The following is a 25097-nucleotide window of genomic DNA, read 5'->3' as shown; positions in this document are numbered from 1 at the left end:
AATTAAAAAAAGAGAACACCATAGCATTCTCCACAAATATGTTGATCCATCTGAAATACTCTCTTCTGAGAGTAATTTTGTGTGCACGCAGCTCAGCCCTTAGGTCATGTGATCAAATGTAGAGGTTTTGATTGTTACTCAGAAAGTGCTTCTGACATCCATGCTAGATGCCAAGGATCTACTCCTATCAACAATACACAAAGCATTCCATTTTCTCTCCTTAATGAAGAATTGTTTAAGCACAAGTTCAGGATAGTAGAATCTGAAAAGCATTGATTTAAAAGTTGTACATTAGCGAAGTTTGAAGCTGATATCTGACTAATAGTATTAAAGAAACGTTTTTCTTCAGTCAGTCAGCAGCAACCAATAGGAGTTACACTTATCTCCTAGTGAGTGTTGGCAAGGGTAGAAGGGAAATGGGAGAAGGACTGAGCAATTAGAATATAATATGTGTGTGTGAATGGGAAAGGACAAATTCAATTAAAAAGCATACACTTTATAAAATTTTACATTTTTAAGAGGAAAAATTATTTCCTAGTTTAAAAACCTTTTATTCCGACTTTACTGGGGTATTACTAACAAATAGGAATTGTCTTTATTGTAGAGAGAGCCCGCCCTTTGGGGGCGGGACGGCCTGCTTCCTGTCTATAAATTGGGGTGCACAAACGCTGGTAACTTCTTCTTCCTGTCTCCTATTTCTGGGCATCGCGGGAACTTCGGTTGAGTGAGTGTGCTATTTATATTAAAGTAGCTTTTACTTTATACCAATTCGCCTGTATTAATTTGATCCGTCTTCACTTTATCACCTCACACAGTTGTCTGTGTATGTGGTGTGGATACTTAAGAGAACATACTTTCTCTGAAGAGGAATTTATTATAGTCCCCATACTGTATATTAAATCTTCAGAGCTTATTTATTTTATATAATTGAAACTTCATACTCTCCAGCCAACATCTATTCTCTTTTAGCTCTCAGCAACCCTGTGTTCTCTACTTTCCTTCCAGTTGACTTTCTATTATTCCAGAGTACTCAGTGACAGAAAGACAGTCTCTAATAAACAGTGTTGAGAAAAATAGACACCCTTTTGCACAAAAAAAAAAATTAGACTCTACTCTCATGTCTTGTAAAATTCCAATCAGATGAATTAAAAAGTCATATGTTAAGACCTGCATTCATGAAAAATACAGAAGATAACACAGGAGAAAGCTCTGTACATCGGTCTGGGCAACAGTTTGTCAGGTAACACCTTACAATTCCAGTCACCCAGCAAAAATAACCAATGTGAGAGTGTATCAGCACAAGCCCTATCCACAGAGAAGAGGGTTAAAGCATAGACTAGAAGGAAGTTTTTAGACACCATGCATCTCATAAAGGGTTAATCCAATAATACTGAAAGAATTCAAGAAACTCAACAGCAAGATTTTAAAGTGAGCAGATGATCTTGAGTTACTGATTCCAAAAGAACACATAAATAACCATCAGGTGTATGAGAAAATTTCCATCACTAACCATAAAGGAGACGGAATAAAAACCCCAAGAGACGTCACTGAAGGCTTGTTTGAATGGCTATTGTAAAATAATGAGAGAATGTAAGTGTTGGTGAAATTGGACAGCAAAGCGAATCTTTTTTCTTGACTGGTGGGACTATAAGTTGGCACAGCCACTGTGAAAAACATTGTACTCAAAAACATGTACTCCCATGTGAATACACATATGTCTTTTGGGTTTGTATCCAAAGGAAATGACATCAGTGTATGAATTCTACAGCTCTATTTACATGTGCATTACACTATTAGTTGTCATAGCCAATGTATGGAACTGGCCAATGTCCATCAATAAATGAATAGATATAGCATAGAAACATAAGAAAGTTGATGATTCTCAAAGTGAGAAATCCTGTTCTTTATGAGGCCATGGATAATCCTGCTTTCTTTGGATTGATCCTTTATGGATGGAAGGATAATCCCCTGAGGAAATGTTTTGTTCGAAAGAATACACACTACAAAGATCTACACAATAAAAGGTTTATGTGGCTAGGCATTCAAATTATTACAATATGAGCTGGTAGTGACGCCTATTTGGGCAAAGATTTAGTTTTTTAAATCTTTCAGATAAAATCAATTAACATGTAATAGGTGTTGACAGCAGGTTTGGGATATGCAAATGCACAATAGTTTTTTTCTTTAAATCACATACATTTGTATGTATTTTGCATATGCAATTTTGTTGAGGAAAAGTTTGTTGATTTTTTAATTACTGCAAGGAACAGATGTTCAAATAAATTTTTGAGGAAAATAAGTCATCCTATGAACCTTAATTAAATAGTTAATATAAATAATTAACTCCTTCTAACATAACATATGTTGCATAGTCAAATATGCACGCATCTTCCAATATTTCTTATATTCCCCAGATAGGTTTTTTTAAGTACCCAAGAAATAGTAACTCTTATATTCTGCTTAGGACAATAGCTGGCATATAAATTAACAAAAATGCTTAGAAGGGGTGGAGCTGAATAAATTTACTGTAAAGATGGACAAGAAACCTGAGAAAGATTACATTAATAGAATAATAATTATCTTTAAAATTATAATGAGGGACTAGAGAGCTGCTTCAGTGGTTAAGAATGCTTTTTGCGCTCTCAAAAATCCAGAATTTGTCTCCAGCCCCATTTCTGGTGGTTCACAAGCACTTGTAACTTCATTTTCAGGGGATCTGACACCATCTTCTGGTCTTTAACATACTCACATACCCATACAGATACAATACTTACGTACTCACCCATACAGATACAATACTTACACAAAAAATAAATAATTATTAAAATTAAACATGTAATAGGATATACTTCCAATGGGTTTCCTAAGATTTAACATTGTCCTTCCAAATAGAACTTGTTCTTTTCATTAAATCACATGTATATTCCCATATATGAAAACATTGTCTGTCAGTGTGGAAGGTGGGGTGTGAAACACATCAGTTTGAGTCTCAGGGTTGTACTTTATAATTGAAGGCCGCTCATAAACCCCTTGGCATCTCATTCTTCTGTGCTCTGGTATAATGGAATGTATTCTTCCACTGTTTCATTGTAGGGCATTAGAGTTAAAAATGAAGAACAGTTTTGTATACAGCGAACCACAAGTATTTTAAGTATCCCAAGACAGATTAACATTCCCTCAAGTGTCAGAAAATTAAATTTTTCCCAGAATTAATAAATCCATTCATGAGCAATTAAACAGTTTTAGTAAGTACTTCCTAAACAGAAGAGGCATATAAACAAGGTGGTGGGAAGAGAATGGATAGAAGAATGGGCAGGACTGGGAAAGAAACTCCTCCAAGGCTTCCACCTCTCACTGTTTCTGTGACAGTGACACTCAGACTTCACTTCTTCTCAGACCATAGATTTTTGGTGACCACTTTAAGCACTCTAGGTTTGGTGACACATATCTCTAGTCCCAGTGCTCTGTAGGCTAAAGGACTGATTGCTTGAATGCATGAATTTGAGACATGCCTGAATACATATAAGGACCAGCCTACAAAGGATAAAACTAGTAAAACAACATAATAGAAAATACTTTACCAGTACAATATTGACCCTGATGTCACAAGTATTAAAGGGAGAATTCTGGAAATAAATAAATATCCACACATAGACTTCGACAAGGTTTACTTTACCAATAATTTTTTTCTTCCTGTGAAACAGACATTAAGTTTAATTAAAAAAAAAAACAACTGTTTACTCCCTGTGCAGAACTGCCACCATTGCCACCATTGCACCAGGGAGCATATCGTTCCTGGTAGATTGTATTGTAGCATGAAGGGTTTACAGCTTGGAGAGACCAGATGTATCTTCTCTATCTCAGTTGAATGAGAACAGCTGCACCTTCCATTACTATGCTGATAATTTTAACTTTTTAATTTTCCTTTTATTTATAGATGTTCTCTGGCTTATACAATAGCAGTTTCCCTACATACTTTTTAATTATGTTTACCCCACCTCCATCTTTCCCCATCTCTCCACACCCATCTCCAATAAAACCTTTCTGTGCCTAACACCACCACCCCACTTTCACATCATATGTGTTTGCTTTCCTCCTAAATATATTTGCCTGTCTCTTTCACGGCTCCTTTATTACATCATGGCCTTAGCAGAGGAGGCAACAATCCCTAAGGTTTTGACCAATGGACATGTATCTAACCTGTGTTCTGAATGATTGTTGCTATACCCTCATACACTGCTATCCGAGTGAGTCAGTGAAGGCTTCTTTTTACAGAGGGTGACAGTTAATGAAGAGACAGCTAACTGGTTAGAATTTGAACAATAAATGGTTGTTGAATGCTCAGCTCTAAATAAAACACCTCAAATGCCCAGCAAATACCACAGAGAAGACCGATGGATAGTAAGCAGAGGATGGAGGGGACAGCTGTCATCTGCAATCTTCTGCATATGACTTGGGTGTCACTGTCCTCAACACACAGCAGACATGGCTACCTGAACAAAAAAAATGTAAGACTAAGAATGAGCTCATTAAAATGATAGATGATAGATAGATAGATAGATAGATAGATAGATAAAAAGACAGATAGAAAGACAGATAGATGAGAGATAAAAAATAGAATCATTGGGAAGATAGGTTACATCAGGAGTTGGAGAGAATAATAATGTGACTGTGATCACATTATTATTTACTTTATATAAAATGTTTGAATTTGCCAAAATAATAAAGTAAAAAATAATTTGAGGAAATAAATCAGCCAGAATTTTAAGTTATATACCATTCTGATTAGGGTCATGAAATCGTGTATCACCTCCCTTTGACCATTTCCTTTCTCAGTGTTTTCACACACAATGTGCACTACCTGCCTGTGAATAGCTGCACAGCCACCTCAGTTGCCATATCCGAGAAGCAGACTCTCCTTGTCTGTGTTCAAATAACTCCACTTAACAGTGATATTGAAGGGCAGGATCTCAGGTGTCCGCAATGTATTCAAGAATGGTGCTGGATCCTAAAGGATCTAAATTCTGGCCTATGCTTCTCCACCTGAAATTCTGGGGGAGAAGAGACTTTTCACCTCAAATGTTTTAAGGCATGGCTGCAAAGAGTGACAGGTGTTTGACTGAGATAGAAAGTAGATTAAATATCTCATTTATTTGAGTTCATTGGCTCCAGTTCTGTCTGGAAGCCGCAGCCATTTTCTCTTGGCTCACCAGGGATATGGAGCCTTTAAAGAGAACCTAGCCCTGGGGAATTTCTCCACTATCCCCTGCAACCCTTTAAGGTGAGCTGCATTTCCACCCACCCACGTTTGCCTCTCTGCTGTAACTGGCAGGTAGTGCCCCTTTCCATTGACATACTCATCCTTCACTGTTCCAGGGAACTTCTCCAGAAGTTTCTCTTTCAGATATCTCCTCTTTGTTGTATACCATTAGCTCTGATCCTGTGTATTCCATCTACTGGTCCCAGAATAACTACAGGTAAAACTCACTCCATGTCCTCTTGCACTAACATCCATACCCATTTCTTCTCTTTGCAGCCAGATTTCAATAAGAATTTCCTAGACTCCCAATTCTGACTTCTCGTCTCCATTATCCAAACCAGCCCATTAATATCTACCTTTCTTCATTTCATTCACACCTCATCTTAATGGTGTGTGTGGTAGTTTGAATGTAATTGGCCACCACAATCTCATATGGAGTGGCACTCTTAGGAGGTGTGGTTTTGTTGGAGTAGGTATGGCCTTGTTTGGGGAATTGTGTCACTGTGGTCACTGTGAGGGTTTCTTTGAGGTTTCCTACACTCAGGGTACTGCTCAGTTGCCAGTTGACTTCCTGTTACCTGCAAGATGAAGCACTCTCAGCTCTAGTACCATGTCCGCCTGCAAGCCACCAGGCTCCCCTGGCCAAAACGATAATGGACTGAACCATTGAAACTATAGGCAAAATATACCAACTAAATGAGTTTTCTTTTAAATAAGAATTGTCATGGTCATGCTGTCTCTTCACAGCAATGAAGACCCTAATTAAGACAGTGTGTACTATTTGCCTTCATAAGCATACACTGAATACTTCAAATTTGCTTTGTCCCAACTCTTCACTATCTTTATCCAGGTTTACCAAAGACCTTTCTATTACTAAGTAAAAATAGGCTCTCATTCCTCACCTAGGTAACTTACTCATAATGTACAAAACTGCGGTCACCACAACTTCTGGGTTTCTGATTTTTTTTTTCTGCAAAAGCTGTATTAAGATATAGTTCAAATGCTGAAAACTTCACCTTTTAAAATTCAGTGGTTTGGATGTAGTCACAGACTTGTGTAAGGCTAACCACTGTGGAATTCCTAAATATTTACATCACATCAAAGAAACCCAAATCTAATAAGAGTCACTCCCATTTTTTCCTCTTCCACCCTGGCAACCACTAACCTACTTTCAGTCTCTATGGATTTGGCTATCTTTAACATTTTATATACTTGGGATCATCCAAAATGTGGTCTTGGTAACTGGCTACTTTGACTTAGTAAAATGTTTCAAGATTGATTCATGGTCTTTCAGATATTAATGCAAAGTTCTTTTTACAGTTGAATAGTATGTCATTTCTTGATATGCCTACTTTTTGTGCACTTACATGTTCATAAATGGTTGACTTAGAACAATTCTGGGCTACTTTAAGGAATGATGCTATCAATATTCATATTTAAGATTATGCAAGAAGGACAGTTTTATTTGGAAAGTATACTATACTTAAAACAAGAATTAACTTTTCAAGAGCAATGAAATTGATTTTCAAGCATGTGCCTGATTTAACAATTCAATCATTGGAACATGGGAGTATTTTATCTACCATTTTCATGTTTTTCAAACCTGTTATTGGATTTTCAGCTTTCATTATCTTTTAAGGTATAAAATCCTGTGATCTTTAAAATTTTATTAGTTACTATTGATATTTTGGGTGTGTGTGTTTTTGTATATGTGTGAAGTCTGTGTGAGTCAGCAGAGCGTAGAAGAGGGCATTGCCTTCTTCAGAGCTGAAAGTATGTATACTTGGTTGCAAGTTGCCCATATTGGGTGCTGGGAACCAAACTCAGGACCTCTGGAAGAGCAGAAAGTATTGTACTTACTGAGCCATCTTTTTTAACCTCACTATAATTTGGATTTACTTTTTCTCATGATAGACAGCATTGGATTTATTTTCATGGATTATTGGCCATTTTTGTATCAGCCTTATGGAAAATTGAATAAGCAAACTTTCCCTTTTTTTTGTCAACTCAACATAAGCAAGAGTTATCTAGGAAGAAGAATCTCGTTTGAGAAAATACCTCCAGCAGTTTACCTGAGGGCCAATCTGTCTGTAGATAATTTTCTTGATTAACAATAGATATGGTCCCAGCCCAGGGAAATGGCTCTGTGTGGTTTAAAAACACAGGCTGAGTAAGTGATGGAGAGGCAGGAGCATTTCTCCATAACTTCTTACTCTGTTCTTTTCTTCAGGTTCCTGCCTTAGCTCCCTCTGAGGATGGATGGTAACTTGCAAATCAATGTGTGTTCCTCCCCGTTTTACTTTTGGTGATGGTGTTTAGGCACGGCAATAGAAAGTAAAATAATGCATAAGCATTGTTTTTTTAATTACTTCATTCTTATAATTGAGTTGTAATTCTTTATAAATTCTGGGTGCAAGTCTCTGATTCAAGTCAAACTTTTCAAATATTTTTCTCCCATTTTCTGCATCCCCCTTTCATTTCATTTATGCCATTCTATAAAGGACAATTTTACTTGTTTGAAACTTATTCTGTTTCACATATACTTTTTGAGTCTATCTTAGAAACCTTTACCTTTTAAAATATTGTCTCCATCCATTTTCTCTCATTTAATTGTAGGGCTCATTTGTGTGTTTACTTCATAGCATCCCAATGGGTCTCTATTACTCTCTTGTTTCTATTATTTTATCATTCTGTTGCTATCTGTATAATTTTCTTTGATATATTTTCAAACCCAGTGAATTTTCTGCTATCCTCCAACTGATATTGAGCATATCTATCTAATAAATTCTCAATTGTTGTTAGCTCTAAATTTTCCATTTCATTTATTTTTTTAATTATATGCGTGGTGTGGGAGGTCCTTCTGTCTATGTATTGCTTTCATTGGTTGAATAAAGAAATTGCCTTGGCCTTTTGATAGGGCAGAACTTAAGTAGGCAGGGAAGAAAGAACTGAATTCTGGGAGAAAGAAAGCAGAGTCAGAGAGAACCACCATGGAGCTGCCAGAATCAGACATGCAAATCTTTCCCCATAAGCCATGACCTCGTGGTGTTACACAGATTAAGAGAAATGGGTTAAATTAAGATGTAAGAATTAGCCAATAAGAGGTTAGAACTAATGGGCCAGGCAGTGATTTAATTATTACAATTTCTGTGTGATTATTTCGGGTGTAATCTAGCCAGGGCGACAAGCAGCCCACTCCTCCTGTTACATATGCATTTGCATGCCTATGTGTGGAGTTCAGAGAGGGTGTCAGATGGCATTGAGGTGGAATTACAAGCATATTTGATCTCAAAGGGAGTATTCGGAACCAAACCCAGGTTCTCTAGAAGAACGAGAAATACTCTTAATCACTTAGCCTCCTCCTTCATGTCATTTAAAAATTATACAGGCCCTTATTGAGGAAATTCATTTTATTAGACAGATTACTACATTCCATTTTTATTGCAATATAATTTCCTTTTGTTCCTTAAATATATTTAAAGTATGATTTTACAACTCTCACTTAGTCTAATATTTGGACTTACTCAAGCACAATATCTGTTGATTTAAAACAAATACATACACACATATCTGTACCCTATATTCCTGTTTCTTAGTGTATATTGGTATTCTTGCTAAAACTGGACGTTTTCAGTAATATAATTCATCAACTCAAATTAAAATTCCTTATTCTTATTTCCTTAGGTGCTTATATGGCTGCTATTGGTTACTCTTTCTATTAGCATTGAACTTTGCCTCCTGGTGACTTCCTTGAGCTAATTTATTTTTCTGAAAAGTCTTTACTGTACATTGTTACCGAAGTCCAAGACTAAACAGTTAGCTTGATTTTCAGAAAAGATAAGGCTTTCTTTAAGTAACTTGAGCAAACAAGTCTTTTACATTTTCCTAAGGGGTTTTTAATTGTGTGTGAGAGTTGTATTTCAATATCTTTGTACAGCCTCACATTCCCTTTTATGCAGAGGCTTGGATCAGCTGGAATAAGACAGTTTGTCTCAGTCTTTACAATGCATACTCAGGGATCTGAGTATGCACGTTTTCTTTGAAGCCCCTAAAACATGTTAAATTAATTGCAGAATTGATAGAAGCATATCAATCTTTAGGCTTTTGTTTGTGGTAGAGCAGGGTGTAAGCATTGGTCTGTGCAAAAAGAGACCAGAAGTCAAAATCAGGTGTTGTTCTTTAGGAACTGACCACCTTCATTTCTGATAAAGAATGCATCACTGGTGTGTGGCTTGCCCAATAGGCAAGACAGAGAAACCCAAGATCTTCCTGTCTCCATCGCCACAGTGCTGGAATGACAGGCATGTGCCACCATGCTCAACCTTTTAGATAGGTGATGAAGATCAAACTCTTGCCCTCACACTTGCCAACAAGTGTTTTCTTTACCCAGAGTGCTACAGAATTTTTGCTAGCCTCTTATTTGCTTTTTGCAGCCAGCTTCAGATGAAATAGTGGAGAGCCAGGCCTCTTGGCATCAATGGGTAGGTAATCCAACTCCTCAAGGATTGTGAGGCAAGAGGAGCAGATTTCAAAGCCTACCTGGGACACAACACTGGTTCAAAGCCACTCTGACAATTAGTAGTACTCTCTAGAAATCAAAATTTGAGCTTGTTATGGGGATATACCAATGCACAAAACAATCTCACACCAGTTGTGAGTCAAAGGGTTATTTATTTGAGGGGAAAAAACTTACAGAACACCATCCTACTTGACAGCCAGAAAGGAGTGCAGTTGCTGGAGCAAGAGAGTGAGCAGAGGGCTGCTGCTGCTTTCTAAAGAGAGAGACCAGCGGCTATTGGCTGAAGGAGCGGAAGGAGCTCCCGCAGCACTATACCTCAATAGTACAACCCTTGGTGAATCACATTTGAAACTCTAATCAATCCCCAGACCCTCAAATAAATTAATTAATGGTCACTAATTATGCAATGGTTTGAGTGAGAAATATCTTCTGTAGATTTATGTATTTGAACATATGACCCCAAGTTGGCTCTACTGTTTGGGGAGATAATAGACTTACCTGTTACTACTGTTACCTTCTGGAGAAGGCAGAGCTGTGAGGCTTTGCCACCATGTTACACTTTCAGTCTTCTCTTTCTGCTTGTTGTGTGTAGGTGAAAATGTGATCACCCAGCTTCCTGATGTCACTCTTCCCTGCTCCACTGAGGCTGGACTGCATCTGTGACATCATAAGCCAAGACAAACTCTCTTTCATAAGCTGCCTTTGCTCATGATATTTTGTCACATTAACAAAATGCAACTAATTTGCATAGATTATGAAAAACACCATATACTCTGAGTAACCACCACCTAACTTCCCACATGTCAAATATTGACAAATTATATGAGGAAATGTTTTAGAGACACTAGACAGATACTGTTCTATCAAGTTTCTTCTGAGAACAGAACTTTAAGGAAATCTATAAGGATTTTCTGCCCTCTCCCAACCCCCGCCATGTAAGCAAGGCTGCTCCTCAAAGCTATCAGTAGCTGTAAGCTTCTGGCTTTCATAACTATTACCTGGGAAAAAGGGAATCCAATTGTGTGAGCTAAAATACTACAATGTTTTCTATTTTAAGACTCACCTATTCATATTTAATAAACACTCTTTAGACTATACAAATCATTCATTAAAATTTAGAGTTCTGAAAAACAAAAAGAAGATAATTTTTACCATTTTTTTCAGTGTCCCCCTGAACGGTTGATTTTCAGAGGTATTTGCTTAGTATTTCAAAATCTCTCCTTTTCTTAAGACTTTATTTTTAGTTATTCTGTGTGTCTTTCCTGTAATGCATCTCAATCCCATTCATTTCTTATCCCTTCACACACACCCCTCTGCCCTTGCAACATCCCTCCCCCAAATAAAATAAAATAAAATTTAAGAAAAAAAGGAAAAGGAAAAGGAAAATACATCTCATCATGGAAGCTGTAGTGTGAATAGTGAGTCACACAGTAAACCCTTTTGTCCATATATCTTTATGTGCAAGTGTTCATTGCAAAGAGTCATTGGTCTGGTTCAAAGACTCCGGTTTCTGCTACACTATCGATGCTGGGCCCTCAATGGCTCACTGGGACTCCTCTTGGATATCCTGTTGTCCTGTCTTTGAGTCTGCAGGACCTGCCCCTTTATGTGCTGCAGCAAATCATAGATAGGGTAGAGATTGGGGTGGGCCAACTCATAACTCTAGTTCTGGTTCTGGTATTTGCAGGGTTGTTCACCCCACCAGCTCTCCTCTGTCTTCACCACCAGGGTGAGTTCTCCAGCATTGCCCTGGTTACTTCATCACTGGCAGCGATGAGCAAGGGGTGATGCCACTTCTCTTGCTTTCAGGCCCTCAGGGTCAGTTCTCCCACACCTATAACTTCAGAGCCAGCTTCAGGCCCAGCTCCACTGTATTGTCCAGACAAGTGTAGAAGCCACTGTACTGAGTGCGGAAACTGGTGAGGGGCAGGGCAGTTCTCCTGACCTCAGAGCCAGCACTCCCACCTGCCACTGAGAGGGGCAAGGGGTCATCTCTCTCCTGCTCCCACCACCATATGGCAGATAAGGGGTGGGGCCAGATCTCCCATGCTCATTTTCTCAAGCTGGTTCACCCATGCCTCTGTTGATAGTGTCATATCTTCTGTGTTGCCCAGGCAAGGAGCAGGGCCTGCTCTCCCAAGTGCTGCAGCTAGTGAGGGGCAGGAGCAATTCTCCTGCTTTTGTGACCTCAGGGACAGCTTTGCCCCCACCTCACGCATAAAGAGGCAAGGGTGATCTTTCCCCTATTCATGCTGCTCTATGACAGACAAGGTTGAGGTATGAGCAGATGTTCTCAGGGTAGTTCATCTGCTACTATCAACAGAGTCAGCTCTGCTGTGCTGCCAAGACGAGGTGCAGGACCCACTTATTTGAGGGTTGCAGATGGTGAAGGGGAGGGTCAGCTGGATTCAGCAGGGACAAAGGGAGGGCATTGTTTACCTCACCTCCACTACCACACTGCAGACAAGGAAGGTGACACCTATATTGTCCCTTTTCTTAATGTCCTCTTATTTCTCCGGCTACTTTTGTGAATGTGAAGGAGTTTGTTCTTGACATGTGTGACATCCTTTGTTTTCTTTGTTTCTATTTTATTGATTTTAGCCCTCAATTTGATTATTTCCTGTTGTCTACTCCTCCTAGGTGAATTTATTTCTTTTTGTTCCAGAGCTTTGGGGTGGACTGTTAAGTTACTAATGTGAGAGCTCTCCCAATTTATTAATTGGGAGAGCTATACCGGCCAGACTGCTGGGACATTAATATATACATTGTCTGTCAGCTATACCGGCCAGACTGCTATGATACTTTCTGTCTTCTTGGCCTGATTTTTTTTTTTTGCCAGATAATTTCAGAATAGTGTCTTCTCATATCATACTATGACAAGAGACTGACCCTAAGTATTAATTTAACTCCTGAGGAAAATTTTTCTCCTCTTCTCATAAAAATAAACTTTCTGATTATTTCTAATGGGAGAAAAAAATGCCTATGCTAAAAAGTTTAAATTAGTACATTTACTTATAGTCCTAGAAGCACATCTCATTTGCCAGTTTTATCTCTTCTGTATATAAGACCTGGGCATTATATAACATTTGAATCCTGCAAGAACTGTATACAATAATTATGACTGTTTTTTAATACAGGAGGCTATCTTACAATTTTATCATTATTTACTACCCATAGGGGAAGCACAAGGTAAGATATGGCTTTTTAATCTGACAAAACATGTGCTGTAAACTTCTTTCTTATTTGTGTGTGTATATGTATGTACGTATGTACATACATACGTACATACATATGTACATATGTGAGCTCCAGATTTGAGATAATTACAATACTACTTAATGTCAGGTTTTTTCTTCAATTTATAAGATGTGGAAAGTGCTATGTCAGGTTTGTATGGAGAATTGGCATGAAGGGCTGTAAAAAGCCCACCCCTTAGTCTTATCAATGATTTTGCACAGCAGATGACAGCTGAGTCTCTTGCCATGCCATAGTGGTAGTTATTTACCCTCCCTCTCACTAACAAACTTCAGTTTGTAATCTCTTGTTTCCTTGTCCTAATCCTTCACTTCCCTTTACTGTTTCATTTTGGTTCCCAGCAAGCAGGCCACTTATGTCTGCATCTGGTCAATTCTGAAAGCTGCCTTTGAGTTTATCAGGCAAGTTGAGGCATGCACGGACATGTCTACAAGTCCCTCAGAAGGCTGACTCTGCCAAAGCCTAGTACCGGCTCCCCCTCCCTTCACACATAGTCCTGTGCTCCAAGCTGTTTGACACGAGTTCATGCTTTCGAAACTTCAGTATTTATACAAAGTCTATGCCTCCAACTCACTCAGTGTCCAGCTGCTGAGATTTATCTTGAAATTTCTAAGTACAAGGCTGCAATCAAAGTCTGAGGGCACAAAAATGAACAAATAAAGATGTTTGGGGACTGCCTGTTTTTCTCATGTGATTTGCACATTTTTCTTGGCTTGCGTAATGTGAGGTGGCTGGGACCATTGGCCCCCTCATTTCTTGGCCCTGTAGTACACAGTACATGGCAGTGTTACAAATACAGGAGCTGGACATGCAGAAGGAGGCTTCACCCCTGCTAGGAAGGCAGCCACCTCTGTGCCTCCCAGACAGTGTTGACGCATTCAGACAAGCTGGACAAAGAACGTACAGTCTACATTCCCTGGCCTTTGAAGGGAAGATGTTGCAATGTACAGGCAATTGGAGCATTTTCCTAATTCATCAAAACATTCCCATTTGCTAGTAATACAATGCAGCTATGATGAGAAGGACTCAGGGGGAGTTCTGTGGATTCAGGGTAAAAGAGCTCATGTCTACTAATTTCTACCATTTTGCTAAGCTTTGAAGCAGCTTTCCCTTCATTCATAAAAGTGTTACAGGGATGAATATATATTTTTAAAAAATCATGGGCTTGGCCACCAGATGGATCTAAGGCACAACTTTGCTAGCTGCAGGGACTTGGGGAAGATATACTTTCTAAAGCTTCTACTCTCATCTGAAGAGAAAAGGCAATACAGATGAGCTCTTTAGAGATTTTATAGGGATTCTTTGAGATGATGTGTAGTGCTTACAGTGGAACAGATTCAATAAGTGCTATAAATAGACTCTACCATCATCTACTTTTAAGTAAAGACAATGTGCAAGATTTTATCCAGGCATTTTGCCTTTCTTTGTATCTTGGAGTTGGTTGCACATTAGTTTGGAAGTTGAGAAACAAGGAGAAGCATATTTTTATTTTTTTATGTTATGAAGTGTATAGGTATTTTACTTGTGTGTCTGTATACCATGTGTGTGCAGTGCCCACAAAGGTCAGAAGCAGGCATCAGAGTCTTTGGGATCCTGATTCTCTGGAAAAGCAAGTAATGCTCTTAATCACTGAGCCATCTCTCCAACAATGTGAAACATGTTTTGAAGGGGGCAAAAAAAGCTTGAATTTATACTCTGGGTTACCTCTGACTAATCCACATGGCTAAGGGTAAGAACTGTCTCTTCAGATCTGTTTTCCCCAGTTACAAAACAAATTATTTCTATTTCAAAGAGAAAATTGGAATATTTAATAATAATTACAGGAGATTTCTTTAATATAGAGTTTATTTGTTTCCAAATACTTTTCAGTAGCCTTCATTTTACAGAATCATTCAATCATCACACAACAACCTTGGGAAATTCTTACACAGATTTAACTAATGGAGAAAGGAGGAAGAGAGGAACTAGATCATTTGTCCAGCTATGAACAAGAGACCAGCTAGTTTTTCTGGAGCTTTCGTCAATCATCTTACTCTGTACCTGTTGGACTACAAAGCCTGTGTAAATATGGAGCCATAGTACCATGCTGGAAACTTCTACCTAATTCTATCTAATGAGGTAGTATTTGGTTCATCGTTGTACATTCTGATATGATTGATTTAAAGGGAATGGAAACAATTTTCTTAATAATATTTTATTATAAAACTTTTCAGACAATGTAAGATGATTGCTTTATATCCACTTTAGTGCTTGTCAGATACATAGCTACCTAGCTATCCATCTTATTTATCATGCACTTCACAGTAAGTTGTAGGTATCAGTGTGCTTTACCTAGATGATCCAGAATTCATATGGATAATTGTGATTTAATTTAGTTTGTGATTTTTTTTATTTCTGAAATGCATTTTAGAGACCTCAAATAAGTGAAGCTTTGGTAAATTCAAAACACCGGTAGGCATCAAGCCATGGTTAGTCTGCCTGCAATATTATTTCATTATTATCATTGTTGTCACTGCTGTTGTTGACATTTTATGCCTGACTTCTTAATCCTTTAAGTCCGTCTTCTACTCAACTCCTCTCTTCCTTGTTCAGTCCTTCCACTTCATCCCAGACTTAATGACTCCTGCTCAGTTTTCCCACTCCCACCCTCATCCTCTTATGCCCAAATTCAACCACAGGTTGTACTCTGCCAGACCTCTATATATCCAGTGACATTCCAGTACTGCCACAGAATTCCACATGGTATCCAAATCTCTGTCTGACCCAGCCAGTTAGTACAATAGCACCTTATATTTAGTTGGTGATGGTTCATTATTTCATTCGGTAAGTATTTTTCAAAAGCTTATTTAGCCAGGTGAGCAGGAGACAGAAGGAACAGAGAGAAAGCCAGGAGTCCTGAACAACAGAACCACTAAATCAGTCAGCACAGGTTTATTGCATAACTTCTGTGTACAAAGCATTGCCATCAAGGACTTTATAGTCTAGTTTGGAGAAGAAAGCAAATGCACAAGAAATAATTGGATCCAGTTGTAGAGGAAGAACCAAAAGAGAGCTCTATGTGGTCACACTGGATGGTAAGATGCACATTTGCCAGGGCTATGTATAGGAAGGCTGCTTGTAGGATTCAAGTGAGAGGTCTGTAAATTAGTGAGACTATGTATGAGCAAGAAATAGATCTAGGATTATGCCCTAATAGAGGGAATAAATAGGGCTGATGTTAAAGGCAATACTGAATTTTAGTGAGCATTTCTGCAATTATTGTAGGATATGTAGAGGAATTCCAGGCAGCCAAGGAGGCTAGAACACTAAAGCATCACCCTCAGAATGGATTCAACAGAATAAAAAATATCGCTCTTTTCTTGATGGATGGTGATATTCTCCTGAATTAGTGAAACAACAGAAAGGAATGAGCACAATGGGAAACAATGGAATGAATGAAACCACCAAGGGAAGCCCACCTGAGGAGGCCAAACTGTGCAGCCTTAACTTTTTGTTTGTTTTTAAACAAGCTCTCACTATGCTGTCCTGGATGCCCTGGAATTTGGTATCTTGACATTCTGGTCTTTAACTAACAGATCCACTTGCCTCTATCCCTGAGTACTAGATTAAAGACACGATCAGCCCTGAAAGCTTAATTAAGATAGAGAATGGGATAAGCATAAATTAGAATTGGGTTCTTGTACTTTACTAGGAAAACAAAACAAAAAGAATCCCCAAATCTCATTTTCTGAACTTAGGTTTCCTACATTCAAAAACTGGTATATAATAGATTCTCGAGAATTACAGTGAAGATTAAAAAGGTGTCAAGTGTCTAGAGAGGTAGCACGAGGATTGGGAGTACTGATGCACAATAAAAAGAAGAAAAGTTCAGATCCCACAAATGTCTAACTCCAGCTCCAAGAGATATAATGCCTTCTTCTGCCCTCCACTTGCAGAGAGGCATCCACCCCCCCCACACACACTCACAAAGACATAAACACACACATAGATAAGTTATATTTTTTAAAAAGGGGAAGCTGCTTAATTGGTGACCTAATACCATGTGTCCAGGCCTTAAATCATATGAATACAAATACTACTAAACAGACTGAATGAGTTGTATTTATATATTTTGATGTGTGTGTGTGTATGTATGTGTGTATGTGTAAGAGACAATAACAATTAAAGGAAAAGAGGTTATACATTACAGAGAAAGCAGCGTGTAAGGTCCAGGTGAAATACTGGAAGGAGGAAAGGGAAGGGGAAAACTAGGTAATTATATTTCAATTTTAACTTTTTAATTTTTAAAAATAAAAAATAGTCATAAAATATACTGAGTAAAACATGTCTAATATACTAACTGACTCAGAGAACTTCATTAGGGCTTCGTTTCCCGCCCTTGAGTCCTTTCAAACTTAAGAGCATAGAATTGTGGAAACTCCAATTGAAAATTATAAGCCTCTGCAATGGACAGAATTATTAACCACTAGATTTCATCATCTCTGAAAGTAAGAATGTTGTAAGATCACATTCAGAACCTATATCTCTTCTGCCATAACCCGTCTGCCCTATGTCTTCACTGACATACTTGATAAATTCATGCTTTTTAACATTCTTTTGTTCAGTTAATATTGATGGTCATGTAGCCTCTTCCATAAAGAAACTTTTCATTCACATAGCCAGAAGTTATGCTTCCAGGCCATGGTTATACATGTTTGGTTTTACACAAGAACTGTGTCTTTCTCTGGTAACCTGAGTTCATGTTCATGTAGTTCAGATTCCCTATCTGCTTCCTTCTTTATCCCATTTATTTCTCTGTGACACTATCTGGTGATTAATTTACTTGGAGAGGAACTCTCACCACAACTAATAACATTATTTGTTCAGAAGATTACCAAAACTGGCACTTCCAAATATTCTGCATTCTTGGGTATCCAGAAAATGTCAAAATTTGAATGTTCTGTGTGCCAGAGTAAACCAGAGCTTACTGGCATCCATCTGTGTAGTGCTTCATCTCCTGTTGCTAAGATGTCTCTTAGAACTTTCGTTCCTCTAGAGACTCTCGGATAAATAACCTTTGCCAGCTATGTCCCTGGACCTGCCAGACTTACTGTATGTATCTGGTTGATTTTGGTATCCTCCTCTCGTCTTCCTCCAGCCTTTACTCCAATGTTGGCAAAGCTGAAGAGAAATATAAACATATACCTGGCTAGTTTCCCAAGCATAAATGGATGCCAGTGGTAACCACTGTTTGAGCTCATACTACCACCAAGTAAATCAATCAGGAGCATTTCTGAAAGTGTCACACAAGCTATCTGTCTTAGGGTTTCTATTGCTGAAAAGAGACACTATGACCACGGCAACTCTTATAAAGGGAAACATTTCATTGGGGTGGCTTACAGTTCAGAGTTTAGTTCATTGTCATGGAGGGAAGCATGGCAGCTACAGGCAGACATGGCGCTGAAGAGGTATCTGTGACCTCTCCACTCACATCAGCAGGCAGCAAGAGTAGACACTGTGCCTAGCTTGAGCATCTGAGACCTCGACAGAAGTCTCAGACACGCCTAGTGACATAGTTCCCCCAACAAGGTCACACATACTCCAACAAAACAACCTGTCCTTATTATGTCACTCCCTATGGGCCTGTAAGGGCCTTTTTTATTAAAACCACCACATTATCTAAGTTAATTGAGTTCCTGAAATCACTTTACTCAGGAAATCAGCAGATGGACCTTGTGATGCAAAAGTTCAGTCAGATAAGGAAGTTTTATCTTTTAAGTATACTTAAATGCCATTTTATCTTTTAAGTATATTTAAATGCTATTTTAAGTGTTCTTAACAATTCAAATAAACCTAAAATTTTGGAGGAGAAAGAAAAATGGGGAGGAGCCAGGAATGAAAGAGAAACAAAGAAGACAAGGAGGAATTAGAGGAAGAGGAAAAGAAGGAGGGAGGAATTTCTCATTTAAAATGCCACAACCTGAGAAATTACTGATGCTATTCTTTAGAAGATCCTTGTCAGTGAAGGGCTTTGATCTACCAAACACAACTAGAGCTGTTGATCAGTGGATTTCACTGCATTTTCTCTGTCATTCCACTTCTAAAATCAGAAAATATCCTTTTTATATGAATGTGAAAACTGTATAAAAACACATATGTGCCACACAGCTTACATTTTGACAAATGGGGCTTTTCAATTATAGTTATATCTCAAGCCCTGTTGCAAATGAGAAACAAATATATGAGCCAATCATTTACCAAATATAAACTAATGGCAAAGATGTCAAGTTTGATGGTGGTCACATAAATACCAGATGATAAGAATTTGACCTTGGGTAGCTTGTATAATTTCCTTTGCCACGCCCCACCCCACATTTCTCTTACACACCCAACTTTGTGCTCTTCTAAAATAAGAATAACAAGACCAATTTGTGCTGCCCAAATATTTTTGGATATGTGGTCTTCCACTGGAGTGTGGTGGATTCCCTAGAATCTATTCTCCTAAGACAAAAGTGACTCTCTCTCCCAGCTGCTAACTGTCATTAGCTCCCAGGCTCAGAGTGGGACTTCATGCTCACCTCCCTTATCTGTGCTGGGATTGAGTGGACTTGCCCAGGCCCTCTGCATGTGTCACAACTGCTGTTATTCATCAGAGGGAAAAAAGCACTGGTTTGGGGGAAGGTACAGTGTTTAGATATATGCAGGAAATAAGACAGGAAAAGTAAAATGGGAAAATTTATCAATTTTAAAGAAGTGAAAAGGTATACATGTAAGCATAAATACCTGTAAAGAAGCCCAGAATTGGCCCTGTCTCATGAAGTCAAGAAGTAGATTCATGTAGTCACAGAGCAGAGCACTATCTGGACTTTGGCCTCAGAACCAGCAGAGACTGAGCATCTGAAGAAGAGGATATGCAACAGCTTCATAGCAATACAGGAGGGGATGAGGGTCACATTTCACCATGTTTCCTGCCTTGCTTTATATCACAACTTTTCCATCTTCTGATTACTATATCTCATCCTACCCTATCTGCATAGATGAAAGAAATCCTTGTTTCAGAACTATTATCTGCCACCTTTTAAACTTGATTCTTCTTTGCACCAAATTCACATGGAACAACAAGGCTTCAAAGCCTTATTTGAAATGCTCATTGTTTTTTGGAAAGCCTGGTCTGGACCAGCTGAAGAAAGGATGTCTTCAGACCCTGCTTTGAGTTTGCCAATTGAGTATTTCGGTTTGGACGGATCACACACCACACTTCAAATTGTTTTTGTTTCAGCATCCAAACATTTGGGATTTTATCTATACTCATTTCAAAATTTGTAAAGTTGCTGAAAGTTTATTGGTAAAAATTCATACATACTTGAAAAGGACACAACTTAAATATATTTCTACTTATTGAGTAGGGCCAGGGTATGACTCCCAGAAAGAAATATGTTGGTAGAATTATGAAAATATTTTTTCCTGGAAACAGGGTTGTTTTCTTTTTCTCATTGTTTTTTGTTTTGTTTTTGTTTTTTTTTTTAAGCTAGGAAAGACATAAATAATTATCTAGTCTGGAGATGAACAGTCGGTTTTAGTAGGAGCTGTTCTCTCTTGGCACTTACTAAGATGGATTTCAAAGCAGTTCTCTTACAAAGCAAGAGAGTCTGAGGAGATTGATGATGTCTGCTGCAGGCATGGAAAGTGTGACTGACCCCCGTCTGACCTAATACAGTCCTTTTCTAATGACAAATGGCGGCAGTGGCTAAACAAGTTCTGCTTACAGGTGCAGAGCCTGGGTCACATGGCTTCACTTCCATCCATGACTTTTACAGTTCAAGCACAACTTCAAGTCTAGCATGTTCTGAAGACTCTCTACATTAGCTGGCAGTTTCTTCAAGTGTGTGTATGTGTGTGTGTGTGTGTGTGTGTGTGTGTGTCCGTGTCTGTGTCTTTCTGTCTGTCTATCTCTCTCTCTATGTGTGTGTATTTATTTCTTTTGGAAAAAAAAGACAATTGATGTAATAAAGTTTCTTCCTATTTAAAAAGAAAGATACTGTGAGGCTCTTGGATGCCTGTGTGCTCTAGTAATGAATTTCAGAACCCTCCAGAAAAATCTGTGGGTTTTGTGTGAGCATTTTCCAATTAGAAAGCAAAGCCCAAGCCTTTCTGCTTTCTCAAATACATGTTTGTTCTCAATGAGTAAACAAATACCTGGTCTTTCATGTCACTGAGGATATGAGTAGTTGTTTGATTGTAGTTGTTAGACGGCTTTTTGTCCTGATGGAGCCTTTTTATATAGCATGCCATTCACTGAACAGGCAATGCAAACCTCAGATTTTTAGCAGTTCCTGCTTTGGCTTTTCAGGTGCTGAGATTACAGGTATGAACTATCTTCCAAACTTTGACAAGTTATTTTTTTTCTCAAACCTGTCAAGTTCCATGTTATATAGTGTTTTAGAGCTGTGAATGCTTCCTTAATCCAAGGAGGAACTAAATGAGGCCAATGTGCTTCTTTCATATGGGAGGAGTCTATCACAAGTGTGTGTGGCTTTCCACAAATGAGCAAATATAAGAAAGGGGAGGAAGAGGGCCCTCTGATTTTCATATCCCATTTGCTTACCCTACCAAAGCAAATGGTTCTTAGCTAGCTAGCACTTCAAATATCCAGCTGAACAAAAAGCTCCCTATTCTTTCTGCCTCTCAAAGTCTCATTTTCCTCTGACTGACTAGAAAATCAATCAACCAGCTCTGAGGTTTTCAAGCACTAATATTCATAGCAAAATTTAAGCTTTTTACCCCCTTTGAGGCTCATGTACAAAATAAATACCATATACAAAAAGTAAAAGATCAGAAAAAGGCTAGGGTTTTATTTTAATTTTGAGTTCCCTGAATGCTTTCCAGTGACATAATCCAAGGCTAGAGGACAGCAATTCCAAAATGCTGTGTTTTTATATTTAAGTGGTAGAAAGTGTGTAGCAGTATTGTACCACTTGAACTGAACATGATACAAAAAACCTAAACACTAGCCCTGAATTCCACACACTGAAAAGCTGCAAGATCTCAGATGAACTCTTACCTTTTCTGAATTTGAGTTCCTTTTCTATACTTTCTCTCTTTCTTTCTTTCTTTCTTTCTTTCTTTCTTTCTTTCTCTCTCTCTCTCTCTCTCTCTCTCTCTCTCTCTCTCTTTCTTTCTTTCTTTCTTTTTTCCATTCAAAAATTTACACTTCCTCCCCTCCTCCCATTTCTCTGCCGCTCCCCCACTCACCCTCCACCCTCCCCCTCCTTCCTTAACAGAGAACCCTGCCTTGTGGGAAGTCCAAGGCCCCTCCTCTACATCCAGGTCTAGGAAGCTTTGCATCCTAATTGACTAGGGTCCCAAAAAGCCAGTGCACGCAGTAGAAACAAGTCCCAGTGCCTTTATCAATGGCTTCTCAGCCCCCATTGTCAGCTACATTCAGAGTCCGGTTTGATGGCATGCTCATTCAGTCCCAGTACAGCTGGATTTGGTGAGCTTCCATTAGAACAGGCACACTGTCTCAGTGGGTGGACCAACCCCTCGTGGTCCAGACTTCCTTGCTCATCTTCGCCCTTCTTCTGCTCTTCAACTGGACCTTGGGAGCTCAGTCCGTTGCTCTGATGAGAGTCTCTGTCTCTATCTCTATCCATAGCCAGATGAAGATATCATGGTGATATTTGTGATAAACATCAGTGTAATAGTGGGGCAAAGCCAGTTCAGGCACCTTCTTCTCTGCTGCCCAAGGAACTAGCTGGGGTCATCCCCGTGGACACCTGGGATCCCCTCAAGAGCCAAGTCTCCCTTAAAGTAGATATCTTCTTTTCTGCTCTTATATCCGCCGATCCGCCATCTCCATCCTCCCACTCCCCCAAGCTCTCTCTAGTCTTTCCTTTCTCCCTTCTCTGTCCCCCTCTCCCCTTCCCCCACCCCATGCTCCCAACTTTTGCCTGGCATCTTGTTTGCTTCCAATTTCCAGGAGGATCTACATATGTTTTTTCTTTGGGTTCACCTTGTTATTTGGCTTCTCTAGGCTTGCGAACTATAGCCTCCCCATTCTTCCTCGTCTTCAAGTAGTAGTTAGATTTACATAAGCAGAAATATGGTCTGTGTCCATTGTTCTGGCAATAATGATCAGTGAGCATGTGCTATGTCTACTCTGTGAGAAAGAGAGACTCTGGCCTTTAAAAGAGAATCACATCGGCTTTCCAACCCCATCCTCCATGTCTATGCCCATGAGGAAATCATTGACAACCATTTGGTGTGAAGGGAAGAAAATTAAGTGACTAGAATTCCAACACTCACCAAAAGTAAAAAAGAAAATATGAGATTTCCCAGGTGATAATGGACTCTATAAAATATTCTCACATTGGCTCAGAATTATAAAGGGTTATTTGTAGGGGTGGACTCACAGATCATAGTCCTCTGCATAAATGGGAAACAGAAAACAAATCCAGAAGCCAGGAGAGTGAGCAAGCATGCACTTTATGTTGACATTAATAGTATAAGAGGCCATGCCCAAGTGGGCTTGTATCTTAAAGGCTACTGGCTATAGGAATTCCCATAGCACCTCCCTCTTTTGCTTAAATAAAAGTTCTAAGCCTAATACAAAACCATATAAAATAAGAACAAATATCAACTATGAAAATTAGAATTAAACCAGCATAAATAATAGCAAGCAAGAAACATATGAAAAATGTTTCAATAATTATCCTGTCCTAAGGCATCTAAATTTTATATTGGAAACAGCTTGGTCAAGTGATGAGAGGAAAGTAACTATGACTATCTAGTCTTCTACCCCACTGAAGACTTGAGAAGGGAAACAATATTACTTGAGTAGACAGAAAGCACAATCAAGCAACTTGCAAAATGGACAATAACTGATAGAAACAAATGGCTACCTGGGCAATCACCCAAAGTCTCATTTACGACATTGGAGTAACCAACTTTGGCTAAGGCTGAGAGTAACTGAGAGACCATTTTCAGAGGCAAGAAAATTTTCAGAACCATTTTACTCTATCTTGGTAAGGTTTGGGAGTCTATTTTCTTGTATCCTCCTTGTCCTGTCCAGACACCATGCATTTTGTCAGTAGTCAAGGCCTGATCAGTTCCTTGCTGGAAGGCCAGTTTTGCCAAGAAGAAAATAAGTTCCAAGTGGAGTATTTTCAGTGCTCAACATTCTCTCAGGAATAGATCGGTGCTATCAGGACCAATTTTGTCTTATGTCAACAGAACTCTATATTATTTAAATGATATATTCTACAGTTCTTTGGAGTGGTTGAAGATTACCTATCTATGTGGAATACAATCTCTATGTATCTAAAGAACCTGATTAGTCTAACTATAAGTGTGACAAACATGGATGACTATTGGCATATAATTCTTAAAACTTATATAGCTTAAAGCGTAAGGCCTTATATTAGAATATTAAACAATCTTTCAACAACTGTGCAGCAAATAATGACAATTACCTCAAAATGTAAACAATGTATAACTTTATCAGAGGTCAAAATGTATAGTGAAATATCCTAAAATTGTATCAATATACAAAATGTTTTAAGCAGAGGTGGAAGCATGCATAAACACAGTATGACAAAATAACTTCATCTATGTATATAATTTTTATAAACAGAAATAGGAGCATATTCAATATAAAAAATATAATTTGAATTTTTATCAATATACTAGAATCTATACAATGTAAATTGCCTATAAATAATAGCTCACAATTACTCACTATTATTATTAGTGTGAGTAAACTCACACCAATCTATGTATTATCCCATCCAATTTTCTTTTTTTTTTCAAAGAGAACCCTGAGCCTACATAATTTCCATCTCAATCCCAACCCTTTAACAGTTATAATCAACCCCTAATTGAAGTACCTAAAGCTGAGGTCAAACTTTGTTGGTAGAAGGAATGTTGTTTTCTAGAATTGCTTCCAGCTGTAATGGGGGCAAATTTTTTTTCTATGGGATCCTGTAAAAGTAAAATGATGGTTAAAGTTTCAAGATTACTGTCTGGTATAATTGCAAATAATCTCTGAGAACTCGGTATGGTTTTTCTGAAGTTTTTTTTTTTATT

This window comes from Microtus ochrogaster, chromosome 10 (assembly GCF_000317375.1).
Source record: "Microtus ochrogaster isolate Prairie Vole_2 chromosome 10, MicOch1.0, whole genome shotgun sequence".
NCBI lineage: Eukaryota > Metazoa > Chordata > Mammalia > Rodentia > Cricetidae > Microtus > Microtus ochrogaster.
The sequence above is the reverse complement of the archived record's forward strand: the minus strand, read 5'-3'. Positions refer to the sequence as shown.